The sequence below is a fragment of the Artemia sp. Qi Xiang Cuo genome, chromosome 10 (genome assembly GCF_049724085.1).
Source record: "Artemia sp. Qi Xiang Cuo chromosome 10, ASM4972408v1, whole genome shotgun sequence".
NCBI lineage: Eukaryota > Metazoa > Arthropoda > Branchiopoda > Anostraca > Artemiidae > Artemia > Artemia sp. Qi Xiang Cuo.
In genome coordinates this window covers 2,887,639-2,898,323 of record NC_142803.1, presented here as the reverse complement: position 1 = coordinate 2,898,323, position 10,685 = coordinate 2,887,639, and positions in this window count along the sequence as shown.

Sequence of the window (10,685 nt, the reverse complement as noted above, 5' to 3'; positions counted from 1 at the left end):
AAAAGGGTGTGTTGGGTGACGTCAAGGTGTCCATGGGGGTGTGTCGTGGGAATCTCGTTAGTTGTTTTCCCTTTAATAGAACACATAGAATCCCAGGAAGCCTGAAAGCTAGAAACCAGGTCCACAATGCGTAGGTGTTACGGGTTAGTAGCTTCTTTTCCCATGATAATTTCCCATTGATCCCGACCGCACTCTGATTAATCATATAAAAAATACTGAAACACCTTTAATCCCGGGAATGTTTCCAGGGATGTCGTGGTGTAACAGGGCATGAAAATAGGACCTTCTCGGAATCCTATATTAATCTGCTATGGGCACCTTTAAAATCCCATGCTATTTTCCTATGGGTGCCTTAAAAATTCCAGGTCGTTTTTCTATGGACCTGTTTAAAAACCGAGGGTGGGCCGCTAGCTATATTCTATTTAATAGAACACCTAGAACAGTATTGCACAAGAGCGAGGGGCTACTAACTCCATTTATTGGTACTTGTTAAATATCCCGACCATACTACGATTAATCATATAAAATACTGAAACACAATTGCGTCACCTAGAAACCCAGGAATCTTGCCAGGGCATGTTTTTGGCATGTTTGTGACATCACAGGGCTGTCGTGGAAATCCGAGGAGGGCTGTTGTCAATTTAATTATACCTTTACTACTGGGGAGGCGGTGAAGTCCCATCATTTAAGAGTAACTAAGGACAGCTATGTTTGTAATCACCTTTTGTTAAAAATGGACCAACACAAGAGAATCTTATTTTTGTCAATGGCATCGGTGGTGCTCTATTGCCAACAACATAAAGAATCTAGTCAAATATATACCATGGCAGTTCACAACAAATTCTTAACAAACTTCAGCTTACTAAATGTTCTTTAGGCAGCAGCAATTGCCACAGATGCTGTCGCAGCTAATTTGCAAAGGCGATTGGGTTGCATAAGCTGGTGTTGCCGGCAATTATCTTCACCTATGACTTCTCTGATGCAAGTAGATTCGTGGCAAAACTGAAACACATTTTCATGCTCTACTTGAAAAGCAGTAGAATCTGGAGGTATCTCTTGGTTTAAAAAAAATGATAAATGTTGTTGCTAGCTGAATATCTTCAACTGAAACCGTTTTTTTAAGGAGGCTAAATTTAGGATCAAAATGGCTGGAAATTGACAAAGCAAGCCTTAAGATTATCTACCATCATTATAGTCAACCTTTCAAGCAGGATTCTAAAATGTGTCGATAGAACTGATACATTGAAATTTCGGCTTGACTCTAACCTCAGCTGTCAAAAAAAGATGGTTCAAGTTGCCGACTAAGATGTTTGACAAAATCTACCTTTAGATCGACTTCTCTCATTCTGATGAATACTTTTGCACTGTCAATGAAACTGATCGTTTCACCCTCCGATATTCTTTTGGAGAGTTTTTTCATAGCTTCAAGTATTTTGACTGTGTCGAAGATGTTAGCCTCTTATTCTTCAAATTTTTCTGTTGCTATCCTGATCTTGAATATGTTTTTTTTAGATAAAGATGAGGCAAGCGATACATTCAAAATTTAGAATCCTTTTCAGAAGGTCGCTAACTTGTGCCTTCGACTTTGTATCGGTGCTCTTTATTTGTTTTGTTTCATAAATGGCTGAAATTATTGCTTCAAACTACGTTACTACTGCTTGTATGGTTTCAGTCCTTGCAGTTTACCAGTTCGTGATAAGTTTCAAAGATTAAAGCTTTTTCAAATCAAAGAAGGTTTTCCTTTAAGGGTGGAAAAATGCTTTGTAGTGAAGAGAAGAACGTGTATGTGTGGTCAAGGATGTTGAAAACCCAACTATTCAAAGAGATGAATTGCAACTATATTCTGTAATGATTTTGGGTCTGCAGGCCAGTCAGGAAATAAAGGGTACATGGCAATCAAGAAGTTCAGATATTTCATGCTGGGCTCCATTGGATTGATCAGACATCGCACTTGCATCGCAGTAAGACTGGAAAGCTAGTTTATCCAGAGGAATACTTCTCCTTGACCCTATTCCTATTATACTTTCTGCCATATCCTGCCCAGTTTCGTCATTGGCTTCGCTAACATAAAATAATCTCTTTCTAGGTGTCTCTTCCGAGCTGGTATTAAGAAATGCAAGCTTATCAGAATGTGAAGCATCGGGTACCGTATGACAGAATAAAATTATGAACCTGAAACTTCGTCGAAGATTTTTCCCTGACTTCTGCTGAAAGAAAGCCAATGAGCTCATTCAGAGGATTTGTGCGTAAATAGGTAAACTTGTTTGGTCTATATCGAGTATCAACAGCTGCCACATATCTCGCAAGAAGTTGAACAATTTGAAGAAGTTGAACAAGCTGCCGTTTTAAAATTTATTTATCCTAAAGCCAATGCCCTGTTTTGCTAGGATCCCTGCAGTGTAAAAAAAAAAATCACAATTTTTCTGTTTGTCTCTTCACCTTTTTATTGCTGCAAAACCTTAGTTCTGTGCTTTTATCAAGTAAGAAATCCCTGTGACTGTTGTTATTGACGAAGCTAAAGGCTTGCTATTTTTCCTTTCTTCACCTGGTCTTTGAAAAAAGGAAATACAGGAAGGAGAAGGCAGCATCTTTCTTGACATTGTATTCTAAGAACTAGTAATCCTCACACCATTCTGTATGAAAACACCACTGTTTCATTCCTTATATTGAAGAATCAACTTGGAAAACACTCAGCTTTGGTTAATTAAGACCACATGAAATAAGGTACTTGCTTTGGTTTTCGCTTGAAATTGGCTTCCTTGTTACTTAACCCTTGTGATCTAGACTTTCAAAATCAACATCGCCAATTTCGACAGCAACTCCACTAATTGTTGAACGTTAAGAAGTTCTTCAGTTAAACCGACTGTTAATTCTTTGCATAGCTCAAACACAGAAGGTAGTGTAGATTCTATTTCCACTAAGATATTTCTTGCATTGATCGTAAAATTGTCCCAGACAGTCTTAGCAGTGTCATTGGAACCAACAATTAATAATATAATGTATTTCAGCTTGGTAAAACATGAAAAAAAATATCTTTTTTGCACTTCGATCGGAAACATCTTGCCCGATATTTGACTCCTTCTCATAATCTGTGTTGATCGATGGCGTGACATCAAAATTACCGTAAAGAGCCGGAGGCACACATTTGGAATGATTTCTATCTGATTTCTCTTCGTTTGAAGTTTTAACGTTGCTCATTACCTTCGTCCCATGCAAGACTTACCTCCCGACTTGAATGAGTCTTCAAAAGCAAACCTGTTCTAGGGAAAACATTCTGAGTACACACCCAAGTTTTGCTTGTCCTTCTCAAGCGTTGTATCCCTCTCAACCTCGTATAGTAATCAAGTTTTTTCACTATCCTATATGTACTTTGAACTCTAATTACTTTTCTATTGTGTTTAGAAATTTCTTGCCTTCTTTTCCACTCGTAGTCACAGTATGACTAACAATCCATTCAGGTAAACCCGTCTCTGAGGGGGATGTTCAACTGAACAAAAGGCAATACGAGCATTTTATTACAGGTACTACCACTAGTGTTACTAATGCTAGTACTATTACTAATCCTACTAATACAACTAATACTCTTACTAAAAGTTCTACTGCTACTACTACTACTACTGTGACTACTACGACAACTAGGGCTAAGGGCATGAAGGTGAAAATTTCAAGGAATGTTGAGGGGAACTTGAAACGAATCAAAATACGCTGTGGGCATGCAGGCTGTCAAAATGGCACATCACCAATATCTTAAGACCGGATTAAAGTATTAAGATGACGCCTGAGAGGTGGGTTGTTATATTGGACTAACCAAACGGCAACCAAATTAAAGATTAAAATAGGCACAAAGTGTTATTACTTTTTTTTACCAGGCCATCTCGTGTAGAAAAAGTTGTTGTTGAGAATTCAAAAGAGCTCATTCGATTGGAAATTAAAAGTTCTATTGCCCTTTTTAAGAATTAGAAGTGATTGCAGGGTTCTCCCGAGCCCCTTAATTCTCCAAACAGATCCAATCAAAATCTTGAGATGGCTATTTTAATCAGAATAGTTAGAAGGTCCATGAAGTATGTCCCTTGGGATGTCAACCCCCATAATCCTCTGGGCAAAACATCTGCAGGTTATGCAATTCATCCATTGTTAACACACTGTTATTTATTATTACAAAAGAGGGACATGTTTGAACTTTTGTGTTCAAAAAGGCTAAGATTAATCAGGCCAAGTTTTCAGAGAATGTTGAGGGGATTTTTGAATTAAATCAAAACACGTTACTGTCATGCAGGTTGTCAAAATGGTGTAGCTGCGGAATGAATGAGGGTATTAAGTTGAAACTTTCCGGGAATGATGAGTGGGATGATCAATTGACCAAAAATGTAATATTTGCACGCCATTGCTATTACTACTAATGCCTCTACTACTAAAACTACTGCTACTTCTACTGGTATTACTACTACTACTACTACTATTGCTACTACTACTATTACTACTACTGCTAGTACTACTACTACTACTACTACTACTATTGCTACTACTAATATTACTACTGCTACAACTACTATTACTACTACTGCTAGTACTACTAATCCTACTGCTACTACTATTACTACTATTACCACTACTACAGTTGATACTACAGTTACTGCGTCTATAGTAACTACTACTGAGGTTGAGAATATTTAGGTGAAACTTCGAGGAAAGGTTGAGGGTAAAGTTGAACTAAATCAAAACATACTATGTGCATACAGACTGTCAAAATTGAGTATCAGCAATACCATGAAGACTGCTGCTCACTATTGGAGACTGCTCACTGTGGGTTACCTCCACGTAGCAGCATAGCATTTGTATGCATGAATATATAATGAGTCGGAGGTAATAGGCTTGAGAGTGTCTGTGATTGACCCTTTTTGATAGAAGATCATCGCCAAAACCATGTTGAGACCAAGATGGGCCCGGGATTGCACAAAACCCCCATTCAACTGGTCATCCCAGGGACTTCTTTCTATCTGGCTCTAAGCCGCCTTAAGCGCTTCAGCGTAGACCTGATAAGATGTATTGGTCTCCATCCTGCATTGGTTCTTGGAGCATTTCACTTCCTGAGGCCAAAATAAATTCAAGGATTTAAAGTTCTTTATATTTTAGTTGCATGAAAATTGCAACTTGGAATGTTAAGATGTTAAAAAATAACTATCCTATCGACTTTTTAACTGACGAACTAAGACGCTTCGAACTCGACTTATTCTGAGTCTCAGAATCTCATATTCCAGGGGGTAAGAAATATGAAATTAGGTGATAAAGAATTTATTTGCTAAGGCAGGAAGGATGGGGTACACACAGGGAGGAGGGCTGATGATGAATAAGGAAGCTGCTAAGTTATGTTTAGGTTTCAGTTATAGTAGTATATGCTCCTCTAGAACCGACTGACGGAGACAGTAGTGATTCAAATCAATTTCACCAGATACGGGAACAAGAAGATAGGGTTCCAGGCAGACATATGGTGTTTTACTAGGAGATTTTAACGCCCAGGTCGGTAGAAATAGGGATAGATGGTATCCTAGCCTTGGTAAATTTAGTGAAGAAAAGGAGAACAGTGATGGCAACAGACTGCCGCAATTTTTTATGTAACAATCTAGTTATAACCAATACACTATCTGGTCACAAAATGACCCATAAGTTAACTTAGTATTTATACGATGGTAGTACAGCTAAAATTATTGATTATGTAATTGGAGACCGAAGACTCGAAGAATCGGTACAAGATACTAGGGTATATAGGAGTGATGTTATTGACGTTAAAAGTAAGGATCATCATCTAGTAGTGTCTAGGGTTAATTTAAAGCTGCAATTTCGGAAAGGTAACTATTTTCCGGAAAGCTATGGCCTTGGTAGACTCCAGGATGAAAGTTTGAGAGAAATTTTCAGTAACAGTTGAATACTAAATTGAAGAGTTCAAAATTTAAAAATGTGGAAAATGGAAGGAATAATTTTACGAAAATATTTTTTGAAATCACTAATGGCGACTTAGAGAAGAAAGTTAGGAACGCAGCTAGGAATATTAGTGAAAATACTTTATGTTCAAAGAGAGGAAAAGGGTTTTGTACAAGAATTATCTGAGTGATAGATAATATGAATATAAGATGAATGTAAAAAAAAAAATGTAGGAATTATTAAAATATGAACTAAGGAGATGTGGCTCGGAGATCATGGATAAAAATTGCCAAGGACTTGGAAGATGCAGCAAGACGGCATATTAGTAAAATAATATTCTGGCATGTTAATATATTGAGAGGAACGAGTCAAATTGGACCTGTCCCAGTTATAGATAGGAACGTAGCCACAATTAGTAATAAGGAAAGAGTTCAAGAGGATGGGTAAAATTGTTTTAGAATGTGCGAAAATCGGGATAGAGTTACAGGAAAAGATATAAAGGAAAATAATTAAAAGTTTGTGGCACCTTGGATGTGAAGGAAGCTTTATTTTGTGAGGAGGAATTAGTGGTAGTACTAAAAAGATTAAAAAAATAAGGCTCCACGTGCTGATAGTGTGGTAAATGAGTTTCTTAAATATGGTGACTAGGAGGTTAGAAATAAGTCACTTGAGATTACGGATATTATTCTTCATGTCCATAATAATGATAGGGGAAGTATCTAACGATATTAGGACAACCCTAATTACACCCCTGTCTAAGAAAGTTGATAAAAGCGAGTAATTATAGAGGCATTTGCCTAGTTTCTATAGGTAGTAAACTACTCAGTATGATAATAACTTTTAGACTTAGAAGAGCTGTAGTCAAAGTTTTAAGAGAAGAACATGCTGTTTTAGAAAGGGTAGAGGATGTGTCGACCAAATTTTCACTCTTAGGGTAATCAGAGGCAACGCTGTAGCGTTGCCTATAGTAAAGGCCATACGGCTCCAATGTTTTTTTATTTTTTTCCAGAGGACCTTCATATGGAAGGGTTCGTCGTAGAAATTTCAAAACAGGCTCATTCGATTGGAAATTAAAGGGCTAGTGCCCTTTTTAATAGTCGAAAGGGATTGGAGAGCAACTAGCTCCTCCCCCACGCCCATCATTTCCCCAAACACATCCAATAAAAATTTTGAGATAGCCATTTTGTTCTGCGTAGTTGATTTCCAGATAGAAAATATGTTTTTGAGGAGGACACTCCCCCACAACCTTCAGGGCAATGGTTTTAAGTTATGCCCTGGGGGCATATAAGCTTTTTATAGAAGGCGTTGTCGCAGAAACTTCAAAAAAGGCTCATTCGATTGGAAATTCAAAGGGCTAGTGCCCTTTTCAATAGTCGAAAGTTATTGGTGGGAAACTAGCCCCCCCCCACGCCCATCATTCCCCCACACACATCCCATCAAAATTTTGAGATAGCCATTTTGTTCAGCGTAGTTGATTTTCACATAGAAAATATGTTTTTGAGGAGGACACTCCCCCACAACCCTCAGGGCAAGGGTTTTAAGTTATGCACTGGGGTCATATAAGGTTTTTGTAGAAGGCTTTGTTGTAGAAACTTCAAAAAAGGCTCATTCGATCGGAAATTCAAAGAGCTAGTGCCCTTTTTAATATTCGAAAGTGATTGGAGGGCAACTAGCCCCCCTCCCATTCCCATCATTCCCCCAAACACATCCAATCAAAATTTAGAGATAGCCATTTTGTTCATCGTAGTTAATTTTCAGATGGAAAATATGTTTTTGAGGAGGAAACTCCCCCACAACCCTCAAGGCAAGGGTTTTAAGTTATACCCTGGGGGCATATAAGGTTGTTATAGAAGGCGTTGTCGTAGAAACTTCAAAAAAGGCTCATTCGATTGGAAATTCAAATGGCTAGTGCCCTTTTTAATATTCGAAAATGATTTGAGGGCAACTAACCCTCCTCCTACGCCCACCTTTCCCCCAAACACATCCAATCAAAATTTTGAGACAGCCATTTTATTAAACGTAGTATTAAGGTCTGGAAATTAGGTCTTTGAGGATGACAACTCCCCCACATCCCTTAGGGCAATGGTTGTAATTTAAGGATTCTCTGAATCCTTCATATTATTTTTTATGGAAGGGATACTCGTATAAACTTCAGAGAGGGCTCATTTGATTGGAAATTGAAAGTTCTTGTTTACTTTTTAAGAGTTAAAAAAGATTGGAGGGCAACTAGCCCCCCCTCTCCTCCACGCCCTAAATGGATCAGATTATAAATTTTTTTAAAAATAGTTGAAAGGTTAAGTAACAAAACTCTGGCGTTGACAAAACCCCCCAGGGCCCAGGGGCAGGAAGGGATTCTCGTATAAACTTCAGAGAGGGCTCATTTGATTGGATATTGGAAGTTCTAGTCCAGCTCCTACGAGTCAAAATCGATCGATGGCAAATCCCCCCCCACGCCCTTTCCCGCCCCCCCCCCTTTGAGCAAATTCTGTTTATACCCGAAGGTCCAATGAGAGTTAGAATGTTTCGATATTAACACACACCTATTAGGCATCTGCTCTCCTCCCTAACAAGGAAAGAAACAGACAGTGTAAGGCAGTGGTGGATCCAGGGGAGGGGCGAGGGGGGCGCCCCCCAAAAGTAGTCTAAAGTAATGTAATTTACTTAATTAACGCAAGATTGCGTTAATTAAACTTGCTCCTAACGCACGTTTATGGGCTCAACCTATTATTCGCCCCCCCCCCCCCGAAAAAATCCTGGATCTGTGCCTGGTGTATGGGAACTATAAATTTTTATTTGTAATTCAATGTACCCCGCTCCAAAGTTTATGTGACCACCTCTTCCACAAAAAGTGCCCCTGGAAAAATAAATAAGTATTAATTCAATGAACCCTTATGGCTCTTTACTTAGGTGACGCTATAGCATTCTTTCTGACCTAAAAAGTTGAGTAGAAATTTCAGCTTCCATTTTTATGAATATCCGAAATTATCTGAGGGGAATATGTCTGGGGAGCATAGTCCACGGCTGGGAAATCTCTGCTGGGTGGACTTTAACGCGGGGGAATTATGAGCAGGAAAAGAAAATGTTTTTGAGGGGGGAGGAATTTCCCAGGAGTGGGTTTTCTAAATGTGAATTATTCAGGGAGGGGACGACTAAACCCATTCGATAATAATCTAAATTTTACATCTGAAAGTAACGGGAATAAAGAATCAACGGAAATGTCAGAGATAAAACTTCAGGTTCCTTTAGACGATTTTGTTCGTGTTTTTTGAAAGAAGACATTTTCAAAAGACAGATTAGTTTCATTTGTTTTACTTTCTCTGTGGCTGCTAAATTATGCATGTAAGGGGGGAGACTTCCCCCACCACTGTCTCCACTAAGGTTTCAGTTTTTATCTCAAGCCTTAAAAATGAACGCAATGCGATAGAAGTATAACTCAAAATAACATATATAAAATAATATATGCACATAACATGGAACAATTAATCAAAATTGCATATTATGAGTTGAGGCTCACCCAAATGATGGGCCAGAGGGCTCACAATTCCACAATCTATGAAATCAATCCTGCAATAACTGAAAATATTAAGTATTTTTGAGTTTTTTAACGTCTTCCACAACTCAAGCGGTCCAACATTTTACAGCCCAATGAGTCTGTCTGATCTCCTAAATCGGGAACGGAGGAGATAAGTGAAGTTCCGCCCTGTATTGGATGACCCTTCAACCTACCCCTCCCCCTCTCGTCCTGTCTACGCTAAAGTTTTCTTCCTTCTGCCAACTACGCCGCCCCCACCCCAAAGACTTTAATAGGGTAAAGTTTTGTATGGGAAGAAAATATAGCAAATCTGTTATAATTATCCAATTATAAGGTTAAAATACATACTCTGTGATAGATGCAAAATTGCTTTGGCACACAAAATCCTATTAAAGTCAATTCCAAACAGTCGTGATCCCTTTGTGTCAGCAAGTGAAATGGTCAAAACACCTGTATTGAAGCTATTTTTTATTCTATTAATTGTTGCCAATCGCTGTCTACCAGTTATGCTAGCTGTCTATTGTTCATACTTAAGGTTTTTATCAAGGAGGTAATCGTATAGACTTTGAAAAAAGCCTCATTCGATTTAAATTGAAAGTTCTAGATCCGTTTTTTAAAGTCAAGAATAATCGGACAGTAAGCGACCCCTCCCCCCATGCAATAAAAACTTGAAACTTTTTGCAATCAAAACCGAACAAAAATTAATTAAAAAAAACTTTCCGAAAAATAAGTTTTTAAAATAAAAGTAAAGGCCATTTTAAACTGAAGGTCAGGAGATATGAATACCTGTTAAAATTCAAACTCAAAACGACCTGAAATTACTATTAAAGAATAAAAGAAACCCAAAACGAAAAGAAATTAAATAAACAATCATAGCAAAAAACATACAACAAGTAATAATATAAATGAAAAATAGATTTTAAAGCGAGTAATGCTTAGATTGGATATGAAAATCAAGCTTAAAATGAAAAAAAATAGTTTGCTATTAAAGTATAAATGAAACTTAAAACGAACAGAAATTAAATAAATAATCAATGCGAACAAACATACAATATATATTAATGTAAATGAATAAATAAATCTTAAAACGAGTGAAACTTTGAATATGCAAATCAAGTTTGAATCGAATAAAAATAACTACAAACAAGAGTTTGTGTATCGCCTCACTGCAGAAGCCTAAAACCTACTGCGTCATTGGCGCTTTACTGAAAACGAATTATATTACAAATGCTTT